Raw genomic sequence first — 12,337 nt, 5'->3', positions numbered from 1 at the left:
ATAACATGTGCTGAACAAAGAGAAATTGTCTGAAGGGTGCTTGTAACCCCCTACCCCAATTAAACTGTCTATATAAGAAGCTCAATAATCAGAATAAAATGGAGATGCCCAACTACTGACCAGAACTCGCTCTGTGGCTCTCCCATTCCTCTCACGACACTGCCCCTACTTCGGGGACACCTGGACCCACTGAAGCTGGAACCTGGCAAGGATGGATTTTATTCCATTTCTTTCCAGGAAGAATTTGTGTCAACTAACAGCACAGAATCCACACCAATAAAACAGTGCAAAATGGTGCAGCTCAGAGGAAAACAAAGGAGAATCAACACCCTCCAGAAGCAGAGAAAGAGCCACAGCCAGGAATAAAGAGGACCTACCACAAAGGCTCTGCTCAGGCCAATTGGCATTACTGGAGATCCTCTGGAGCTAGAATGCCCCCAGTGCCCCCAGGGGAGGGGGGCGTGGGTCAGACAGAGCGTGCACCCTGAGGCTGCCCTGCTGGAACCCTTGATGAGCCTCCTGGTCCCTTCCCCCACGAGACACCCCCTACCCCCTGACGACTCCGGTCTGCTTCTTGGAACTCCCATTCCCCTTTCTGACCCCATTGTTCACTCTTCCCATCATTGCCATCAGACAGAGTACATTGAACTACTTACTATTCTGTCATTTACATGTTTTTGGTCATGTTTGCTGTGAAATGAGACCTTGTATCATCTACCCTGATGGAGAATCCCTTGTCGCATTGCCTGACTTCGGTGTGCCCTCACAGTGTCATGGGGCTAGTGTCCTGGGCAAGGTTCTCACTAAGCCGGCTCAGTGGTTGCAGTGAAGGCCTGACCCAGGCACTGCTATTTTTGTGCAAGGAAGGCAGCACAGCCAAAACCCTGGTTTGGGTTCAGGATTGCTCGTGTCCCCTCAGCCACATCAGATGGCCTGGGGGCACACCCTGGAGACAAGGGCTAGTCCAGTGTTGCCCTGGGGAATCTCCATGGAACAGCCATTGTGTCCAATGGGGGAATGCCATAGGGGTGGGGATGGATGGGAGTCACAACTCCTGAGATAGAATCCATCTTGGAGACTGTCCAGAACTTCCTAGGAGTTCATTCCATCGTCTTGCATGAATCAATTCATCTAGAAACATTTCCTCATTTTAGAATGAGCTCCGATGAAGGGAATCTCCTGGATTATACTGGCAATCAACGAAAGAGCCAGACTGAGATGGGAGATGGCCTCCATCAGGATCTCCCAGAGTGGCTTTATCTAGAGCCACAACCACCCATTAATCTTTCCTGGACTCCCAGACTCTCCTGGGACTCTTCCTGGGGCATATTCTGGGAACAAAGGTCATGTCAGGACCCCAGAAACCTCTGATACTGGTTATAATGAGACTCTGGGATGTCAATGGAGTCCCAAGCCATGGGCCATCTCAGAGTTTGTCTACAAAGACATGGTCGGTGGGAAACCCACATGCTGACAGAGGGTAGAGGAAGATGGAAAAAGCTAGGCTTCTCCATTGCGACGGCACAAGTGGCCTCGGCCAGGCCCGTACCAGTGCCACAGAGGGCGCAGGAAGCCAGGTGCTCCATAACATTGCTGAGAGCTGAATCAGACTCGTCCTGAAGCCCACACATGCCAGATCCTCTGCTAACTCAGGAGAACCCCAAATGTGCTCCTGGTCTTGGCCTGAACAAGATGAGCATCTGTGTGGTATATAACCCACAAGATATACCCGCCAGGCAATGGGGACTGACTCAGCCAACAATACCTACATGGGATTCAACCACAGACAAACATGTTGTGGAAAGCTCAAAGCCGACAGAGAAATGGGGGTGGGGAGGGAATTCCTGAGGCCTTCATTGTTGGCCAATCTCACTATCATCTTTTTTTCTTTTCACTTGCAAGGGCTGGGGTCAGGCAGGATAGATCCCAGTGTCTTCCCACTCTGCCACTGGAAAAGAAGAGTCCTCTCCCCCATCACCCATCATGTTGCAGATTTGCAGAAACTACCACCCATGGGCCAAATAGACCTCCCCCCGTATTCTCACAATCAAATGTGTCTGGAACATGAGTTATGGACGGTCTGTGGCTGCTTTCAAGCCACAGTGCAAGAGTGGAGTCATTGCCAGAGACACCACATGGACTACAACACCTGACAGAAAATCTTTACAGAAGACTTTCCAGAAAAGTCTGTGCCGATCCCTGGTCTCAAAGATCCGAGGATCATGGCCCTTCTTTGAGTAGAATGTAGTGCCTTCTGGATCAAATCTGATTTCTTCACCCCCAGAGGTAAAGACTTCCATTCTTTAGCCAGAACTCCATCTCCATCCTCCTCTATGGACACCTGGAATGGCACGTCTACTTGTCTGCAGCCCAATGGGACTTCACTATCATTTCCATGGTAGTGATGCCCAGAAACGGAGGTGTAAGTGTGAACGTGTGAGGGTGAGTGTGTGTTTCCTCTTTGGTAACCACAGTGTGCAAGGAGAATACAATAGAGTAGCATGCTTTCTGTCGCACAGGAACGGCCACGCACGGTGGTTGCACAGTGATCTCAGAAGGAAGCCACCTTCGTAGAACAAACTTCATCTGGGAGGACTCCCAAGTCCCTTGTCCTGAACACTAGGTTTCCACCGAGGCTGGGGGCACACAGAGGGACAGAGACTCCCCCTACCCATCAGGGTTTTGAGGGACATCTGCTGGTCCAGGACCAAAGATCCTGAAACCATTCATCTGCCTGCCATCGATCCAGGCATCTGTGAGAGAGATCTCCTCCAAGCAGAAAGGACAGACCGAGAGACAGCATATGACAGCCTTGTGTGACAAGTGCCATGACAGGGGATAATCAGGAGGCACTGGCGGTGTGCTAGGCGAACGGGGAATCCTCCAGGATCACGTCCAAATGCCAACCAAGCCTCTCTTCTACACAGTCCTCCATGCAGCCCACCTCAGCCAGGCAGAGGGGCCCATTATGCCCCTAGGCCCTAACCCTAAGCCTGGGTTTGGTTCTTGGGCCTCTGTCCCAAGAGGCCTGGCCCCCAAGCCAGCCTGATAGGGGACCCCTGTGCCACACCCCAGGAGTTCACCTGCCACCCAGGAGAAAACTGTGCCCTTTGGAGCTGCAGAAAACCCTCAGAGTGGGAGAAACCTGCATGTATCCCAGAGGCCACCCCCATACTCGGCGGGGGATTTGACACCCCCTTTGAACCATGCCCTTCAACCAGCTCCCCAGCGATCCTGCCTCAGTGCTGGCAGATAAGGCCTGCCATGCACTGAGTCCCAAACCCTAACTCTAGTTTGTGTGGTCAGTCTTCCGTCCCCAGACGCCTGGCCCTCCAATCCGTCCAGATTGGGGACCCCCGAGCCACTCTCCAGGATTCCGCCTGCCACCTAGGAGGAGACTGTGCCACTGGGACCTGTGCAAAACCCTCGGACTGGGAGAAAACTGCATGCCCCCCTCAGGCCACCCCTCCCTTCTGTGCCACCCTGGGCTACAAACCCAGAGCCCAAGGCTCAGCCGCTTCCCCTCCCTTAACTTTGCCCCCGAGGAGCTCACTTCCCTGGTGGCCGACAGGGAAGCCGCCTGGACTCAGACCATGGTCCTATAGGTCCCCAAGATGCACCTAGCGAGAAAGCGCTCCCAGCACCAGGTGGGCGTCTGTCCGGTATTGCCTCACAATGATGGCAAATTCTCACTAGTTTTCTGCCCAAATTAATGTCAATTTGGGTAGAAAGCTCATGAGAATTGGTTGAGTACCCTGGCGAACTAGCTTACTGCGGTGGGGGCATTCGGGGGGGGCCACATCAGCCCATCACGGGGTCCCGTGTAGTCGCGGGCTGAAGCTTGCGAGAAAGCCCTCTAAGCGCCAAGTGCAATCGCGGGGCAGTTGGCTTCTGAACGAAGGCCAAGCCCGTCCTCTACTCTGCCCTCTGGGGACCTGCCTTGTAGCTGGCAGATGGGGCCTGCCATGACCCTAGGCCTTAACCCTAAGCCTGGGTTGGGTTCACAGGCTTTCCCCCAAGAGGCCTGGCCTCCAAGCCCTCCAGATTGGGGACCCCAGACCCCAGGAGTCTGCCTGCCACCCAGGAGAAAACTGTGGACCATGGAGATACACAGAACCCTCAGAGAAGGAGAAACCTGTATGTACCCCTGAGGCCACTCACACCTTTGAAGTTCCCCATGGCCATAAATCCGAACCCTGACACCCCATCTGAACACGCCCTCCACTCAGCGCCTGGCAATCCTGCCTCAGCACTGGACAGATCAGGCCTGCCATGCCCCTAGTCATGAACCCTAACTCTAGATTGGGTTGTCAGGCTTCCATCTCCAGAGGCCTGGCTCTCCTAACTCTCCAGACTGAGGAGCCATGATTGAACGCCAGGACTCTGCCTGCCAGCCAGGAGGAATCCGTGCTGTTGGGAGCTGTGCAAAACCCCCAGCACTGGAGAAACCTGCATGCCCCCCTCAAGCCTCTCCCACCTTCGGCGCCCCCACCCCCCTGGCCAGAAACTCAAAGCCTGACATTCAGCCTCACCAACTCTGTCAACCCTACCCCGGGGAACACACCTCCGTGGTTGCCCTCAGGGGGGAACTACCTGGGAACATCCCGCAGTCCGGCATGGCCCCTACCTGCATCTAGTGATAAATGGCTCCCAATACCCAGAGGTGGCCCGAATCACTGCACAATGCTGGCCAATTCTCACAAGGTTTCTGCCCAAAACAATGTCGATTTGGGCAGAAAGCTGGTGAGAATGCACTGGGAACCCCTGGTGAACTCCCTTCTTGCGTGAAGGCCTTCGGGGGGGGCCTCCTGGGCCTAGTCAGAGGTCCCGGGTGGTTGCAGCCCAAAGCCTATGATAAAGCCCTCTAAAGGCCGGGCACACGGGTGGCCTGGATTGCCTCTGAACACTGGCCAAACACGCCCTCTACTCATCCGTCTCCCAGGGAGCCCACTTCAGGGCCTTTTGATGGGGACTGACGTGCCCCTAGGACCTAACCCTAACCCTGGGTTGTGTTCTCAGTCTTCCATCCCCAGAGGCCTGGCCACCCCAAGCCAGATTAGGTACTCCTGAGCCACACCCCAGAACTTTGCCTGTCACCCAGTAGGAAACGGTGCCATTGGGAGCTGCCCAAAACCCTAAAAATTGGAGAAACCTGCATGCACCCTGAGGCCACCCCCACCTTTGGGGGGGCCCCCTGGGCCAGAAACCCGGAGTCTGACGCTCAGCCTCACCCCCTCCCTCAACTCGGCCCTCAGGGAGCAGCATGGGACTGGCTTGCAGTCCCACAAGGCCCCAACAAGCACCTAGTGAGAAAGCCCTCCCAGCACAGGGCCAGTGAGCAACCTGAATTACTGTCCAAGGCTGGCCAATTCTCACGAGCTTTCTGCCCAAATCAACATAGATTTGGGCAGAAAGCTCGTGAGAATTGGCCGGACATGGCTGGTGACCTCGCTTCTGGCGGCAGGTCCTTCAGGGGAGCCTCTTGGTATCTGCCCGGGGTCCCGAGTGGTAGCGGCCCAAAGCCTGCCAGAGAGTTCTCTAAATGCCAGGCACACATGTGGCCCGGATGGGCTTGAAACGCTGGCCAAATCCGCTCTCTATCAGTCCCCTGGGGAGGCGGCCTCAGCTCCCTCAGTAGAGCCTGCCATGCCCCTAGGCTCTAACCATAATCCTGGGGTGGATTCTCAGGCTCCCCTCCCAGAGGCCTGGTCCTTAAGCCCTCAGATTGGGGACACCTGAGCCACAACTGAGGAGTCAGCCGGCTACCCAGAAGGAATCCGTGCCCTTTGGAGCTGTGCAGAACCCTCAGAGCGGGAGAAACACACATGCCCCTGAGGCCACTGCCGCCATTGGCAACTCTGTAGCTACAAACACCTAGCCTGATGCTCAGCCACACCCACTCCCTGAACTCTGCCCCAGGGAGATCGCCACCACAGGGGCAACAGGGGAGCCGTGTGGGCCTGACCCACGGTCCCGTACTACCCCAAAACGCACCTAGCAAGAAAGCCCTCCCAATATGGGCAGGTCCACGGCCCAAATCGCCACCCAACGTGGCTGATTCTAAAGAGTTTCCTGCACAAATTGACCTGTATTTGGGCAGAAAGCTTGTGAGAATCAGCCAGAAACCCCGGGCGAGCTTGCTTCCAGCTATCCGGGACTACAGGGGAGCCTCCTGTACCTGCCTCGTGGTCTCGAGTGGTCGCTGCACAAACCCTGTAAGGAGACGCTCTAAAAGCCATGTGCACATGTGGCCAAACACTCCGTCTACTCAGCCCCCTGGAGTGCCCATCTCAGCGCTGGCAGATCGGGCCTGACATGCCCCTAGGCCCTAACCACAATCCTAGGTTGGATATTCAGGCTTCCGTCCCCTGGGGTCTATACCTCAAACTCTCCGATTGGGAACCCTGGACCCACACCCCAGGAGTCCGTCTGCCACTGAGATGGAAACTGCCATTTAAGGTGCACAGAACTCTCAGACTGGGGGGAACCTGCATGCCTCCCTGAGGCCACCCCAACTTTCGGCAGCTCCCCTGGTTACCATCCCAGAGCATGACACACCCCGTGATCCCTGTCCTCAACTCCGCCCTCTGGTGATTGGGTCTCAGCCCCGGCAGATTGGGTTTGCCCTGCCCCTAGCCCCTAATCTTAATTCTAAATTGGTTTTTCAGGCTTCTGTCCCAAGAGGCCTGGCCCCCAAGCCCTCCAGATTAGGGACCCATGAGCCACAAGCTATGACTCCACCTGCCACCCAGGAGGATACTGCGCCATTTGGAACTGCACAAAACCCTCAGAGTGGGAGAAACCAGCATGCCCCGGAGGCCATCCCCACCTTCAGCGCTAAACCCGGCCACCGACATGGAACCTGAGGCTTGGCCTGAGCCCATCCCTCATCTCTGGCCCCAGAAAGCTCCCCTCAGCTGTGGCCCTCAGGGGAGTCGAGTGGGTCTGAGTTCCCAGATGGTCGCAACACACACTTAGTGAGAAAGCGCTCTAACAGCAGGTGCGAGCACAGCTCAAATCACCGCACGCAACACTGGCCAACACTCACGAGATAAAGTGCGCTAAAAGCAAGGCACACACATGGCCAAACCTCCCTCTACTCAGCCCCCTGGGGTACCGGTCTCAGCACTGGCATTTTGGGCTTGACATACCCCTAAGACCCTAACCCGAACCCTAGGTTGGGTTTTCAGGCTTCCATCCCCAGGGGCCTGTCCCCTAAGCCCTCCAGATTGAGGACACAAGAGCCACAGCCCAGGGCTCAGCTTGGCACACAGAAGGAAATAGTGCCGTTTGGAGCTGTGCAAAACCCTCCGCGCAGGAGAGGGTGCATACCTCAGGCCACCCTCAACTTCGGCACCGCCTTCTGCCATAAAAAGCCAGAGCCCGAGGCTTATGCTCACACCCTAACTCAACTCTGCCCCCTTGGGTGCTCGCCTCTGCGGGGCCTCCTGAAGCCGCGTGGTCCTTGCTCACCGTCTCTCATGGCCGCAATACGGACGTAGCCAGAAAGGGCTCTAAGCACGGGGCAGCGCGTGGCCCGAATTGTCGCCCAACACTGGCCAATTCTCACAAGCTTTCTGCCCAAATCGGTGTCGATTTGGGCAGAAAGCTCGTGAGAATTGGCTGGAAAGCCCCAGCGAACTGGCTTCTGGCTGCGGGGGTCTTTGGGGGAGGCTACTGGGCCCGGCCGGGCATGTGGTCCTACCTCGGTGTTGCCGGAAGCCTACGGGAAAGCGCTCTAAAGGGCGCGTGCACACGTGGGACCAGTCACCTCTGAATGCCTGAATGCCGACCAAACCCGCCCTCTACTCAGCCCACCGTGCACCCCCGCCCCTGCCCCCAGCCCGCCTCAGCACGTGCAGGTGGGGCTGGCCATGCCCCTAGGCCCGAACCCTAACGCTGGGTTAGGGTCTCAGGCTTCCGTCCCCAGAGGCCTGGCCCTCAAGCCCTCCAGATTGGGGACACCTGAGCCAGACAGCAGGACTCCGCCTGCCACCCAGGAGGAAACGGTGCAGTTGGGAGCTGCAGGAAACACTTAGAGCAGAAGAACCCTGCAAGCCCACCTCAGGCCACCCTCACCTTCAGCGCCCCCTTCTGCCGAAAGAAGCCTGAGCCTGAGGCTCAAGCTCACACCCTAACTCAACTCTTCCGCTGGAGAGCTGGCCTCCGCAGGCCCAGTGGGCCCGGCTCCTGGTCTCTCACCACCGCAACAGGCACCAAGCAGGTACGCGCTCTCAGCACAGCCGGTACTGGCTGTTTGCAGGTCAGAGGGAGAGGGAGAAGCAGACTCCCCGCTGAGCAGGGAGCCTGCTATAGGACTCCATCCCAGGAACCTGAGATCATGACCTGAGCCAAAGGCAGACGCTTAACCGACTGAACCACCCAGGTGCCCCTAAAGAAAACATTTTAAACCACATTAAGATACCACTACACAACCACTGGGATGGGGGAAAAAGGTTAAGACTGACAAAACCAAGGGCTGGTGAGGGTATGAAGCAACCATAGCTCTCATCTATTGCCCATGGGCATGCAAAACTGTAGGGTTCTCTGTAAAATATTTTGGTTGTTTCTTTTCTTTTTTAAACTTGTTTAAGAGATTTTTATTTATTTATTTGAGAGAGAGAGAGCACAAGTCAGGTGAGGGGATGGAGGGAGAAGCAGGACCACTCCATGCCCCGCTGAGCAGGGAGCCCTATGCAGGGCTCGATCCTGGGACTTTGGGATCGTGACCTGAGCTGAAGGCAGACAGTTAACTGACTAAGCCACCCACGTGCCCCCAGTCTGGCTGTTTCTTTCTCTTTTCCCCTTCTTTTTTTTTCCTCTTGTTCAGAAGCCACCATTAGTTTTTGATGTAGTGTTCAACGATTCAATAGTTGCATAGGACACCCATTGCTCATCACAACACTTGCCCTCCTTAATACCCATCACCCAGCTACCCCTCCCTTCTGAAAACCTCAGTTTGTTTCCCAGAGTCAAGAATCCCTCAGGGTTTGTCTCCCACTCTGATTTCCTCCCCTTCAGGTTTCCCTCCCTTCCCCTATGGTCTTCTGTGCTATTCCTTATGTTCTTAGCATAACCCCTCCAGTTCCATCCCTGTTGATACAAATGGTGGTATTCATCCATTCTGCTGGCTGAGTAATATTCCATTGTATATATCAACCCCAACTTCTTTATCCATGCATCTGTTGAAGGGCATCTCAGCTCCTTCCACAGTTTGGCTATTGTGGGCTGATGCTATAAACATTGGCGTGCATGTGCCCATGTATTTGGGGGTAAATACCCAGTAGTGCAATTGCTAGGTCATGCAGTAGCTCTACTTTTAACCTCTTGAGGAAACTTCATACTGGTTTTTTTTTTTTAATTTTAATTTTTTAAAATTTTTTCAGTGTTCCAAAATTCATGGTTTATGCACCACACCCAGTGCTCCATGCAATACATGCCCTCCATACTACCCACCACAAGGCTCACCCAACCCCCCACCCCCCCTCCCCTCCAAAACCCTCAGTTTGCTTCTCAGAGTCCATAGTCTCTCATGGTTCATCTCCCCCTCCAGTTTCCCCCAACTCACCACAGCTCTCCATCTCCCCATGTCCTCTGTGTTTTCCAAAGTGGCCGTACCAACTTGCATTCCCACCAACAGTGTGAGAGGATTCCCCTTTCTCCACATCCTCGCCAACACTTGTTGTTTCCTGCCTTGTTAATTTTCGCCATTCGAACAGCTGGAAGGTGGCATCTCACTGTGGTTTTGATGTGGATTTCCCTGACAGCTAGTGATGATGAACATTTTTCATGCGTCTGTCAGCCATCTGTATGTCTTCTTTGGAGAAGTGCCTGTTCACATCTTCTGCCCATTTTCCTGACTGGATTATTTGTTTTTTGAGTGTTAAGTTTGAGAAGTTCTTTTTTTTTTTTTTTTTAAGATTTTAATTATTTATTTGATGGAGAGAGAGAGATCACAAGTAGGCAGAGAGGCGGGCAGAGGGGGGGGGGAAGCAGTCTCCCTGCTGAGCAGAGAGCCCAATGCGGGGCTTGATCCCAGGAACCCTGAGATCATGACCTGAGCCAAAGACAGAGGCTTAACCCACTGAGCCACCCAGGTGCCAGAGAAATTCTTTATAGATCTTGGATACCGGCCTTTTATCTCTAATGTCATTTGCAAATATCTTCTCCCATTCCATGGCTTGCCTCTTAATTTTGTGGGTTGTTTCCTTTGCTGTGCAGGAGCTTTTAATCTTGATGAAGTCCCAAAAGTACATTTTTGCTTTTGTTTCCCTTGCCTTTGGAGACGTGTCTTGAAAGAATTTGCTGTGGCCGATGTTGAAGAGGTTACTGCCCATATTCCCCTCTGGGATTTTGATGAATTCCTGTCTCACATTGAGGTCTTTTTCCATTTGGACTTTACCTTTGTGTATGGTATAAGAGAATGGTCCAGGTTCATTATTCTGCATGTGGCTGTCCAATTTTCCCAGCACCCTTTATTGAAGAGACTGTCTTTTTTCCACTGGGTATTCTTTTCCTGATTTGTCAAAGATTAGTTGGCTGTAGAGTTGAGGATTCATTTCTGGAGTCTCTATTCTGTTCCACGGACCTATGTGTCTGTTTTTGTGCCAGTACCATGCTGTCCTGATGATCACAACTTTGTAACATAGCTTAAAATCAGGCAATGTGATGGCCCCAGCTTTGTTCTTGTTTTTCAACATTCCCTTGGCAATTTGGGGTCTTTTCTAGTTCCATACTAAACAGATTGCTGGGTTCCTAGGAGGAAGGACCTATTGACATCATGACACATAGATAAGGGAATCATTTTCCCAGTCCTACCCCTATGATCCCTAGAGCCATCTAGGATTGTTTGTTCCAACTCTTTGAAAAATGCCTATGATATATTGATAGGGATGGCATTGAAAGTGTAGATTGCTCTAGGCAGCATAGACATTTTTACAGTGTTTGTTCTTCCAATCCATGAGCATGGAATATTTTTCCACCTTTTTGTGTCTTCCTCAATTTCTTTCATAAGTGTTCTATAGTAGTTTGGCTGTTTCTTATTAATGTAAACATACACTGGGCTATATACTCAGCGATCCCACCTCTAAATGTTTCTCCAAGTGCATGGAGAACATAGGTCCATACAAAGACCTGTGTGCAGACGCTCATAGCAGCTTTGTTCATAATAGCCCCAAACTGGAAACAACCCAAATGTCCATCAATGGTAAATGAGTCAAGCGGTCTAGCCACACATTGGATGGCTACTCAGCAATGAAGAGGAACCAATTACTCATGCAACAACCTGGATGGATCTCAAAATTATGCTGAGTGAAAGAAGTCAGACCCAACAGACTGCAAGACTGTCTGACTCTATTTAATGTGACATTTGGGAAAAGGTAAAACAATCAGGACAGAGAACCGATTGATGGTTGCCAGGGTCTGGAGGGAGGCACTGACTGCAAAGGGGCACAGGGGAGATTTTGGGGTGAAGGAAATGTTGTGTTTTGACTGGAGTACGTGGCTTCATGGTCGCATACATTTGGCAAACTATTCTATACCAATTATGTCTTGGGAAATCTCCTTTTAGAAGTAACAACATCAAGGAGGAGTCTTCGACTCTCAGTGTGAGGATGATATAGATATTGGTCCACATGCCAAATCCCCTGTGGGGATGTTATTCTACCTGCCAAAGGTACCGAGCCCAGTTATATGCCTAGAGACTTGGGGAAGTGACCACTGGCCTGGGCGGCAGGCCCCTTACCCCACTGTAGGCTGTATATAAGCTAGGACTCCACTTCTTGCCTGATGTCCATAGCCTTTGCTCTAACAGGGTCCATGAGGATGCATCGGAGCTCTGACTATCAATGTCAATGCAGAGACTGTGTCCAATAGTCTGAGGTATTTCTCAATCCCTAGCGTACAGACTCTCAGGAAAATGGCTCTACGGTTCATTGGGGAAGGACTGGAAGAGTCATTCCATTATCTATGGAATCCATTATACATTTCATCCATGTGTCATGATGGCAATAGGTCCTTCCTCCTAGGAACCCAGCAATCTGTTCAGTCAACCGCTTCTGCCTCTGCAAATCGTCTTTGTTCCAGGAACCGCACAGGGATCATGAGTTTTTATTGGTGCAACCTTTCCCAGCCTCCTTCCCTGCCAGTTTTGGCTTCTCCCCATTGTAGGTGTTAAGCAGCACTCTGGCTACGACTCATCTGTTTGCCGCTAGAAAGACTGTGCTTGTACTCCCTCAAAAGTCCCTATGGGTGAATCCCCCCTAGCTGCCTCTCCTACTCTGACCATTGTTCTGGTCATTGTGGTTCCCTGGCTGCGGGCTGTCAAGTGCACCCAGCT

The sequence above is a fragment of the Enhydra lutris genome, unplaced genomic scaffold, assembly GCF_002288905.1.
Source record: "Enhydra lutris kenyoni isolate GAN:26980312 unplaced genomic scaffold, ASM228890v2 scaffoldscaffold20, whole genome shotgun sequence".
In the NCBI taxonomy this organism is placed as follows: domain Eukaryota; kingdom Metazoa; phylum Chordata; class Mammalia; order Carnivora; family Mustelidae; genus Enhydra; species Enhydra lutris.
The sequence above is the reverse complement of the archived record's forward strand: the minus strand, read 5'-3'. Positions refer to the sequence as shown.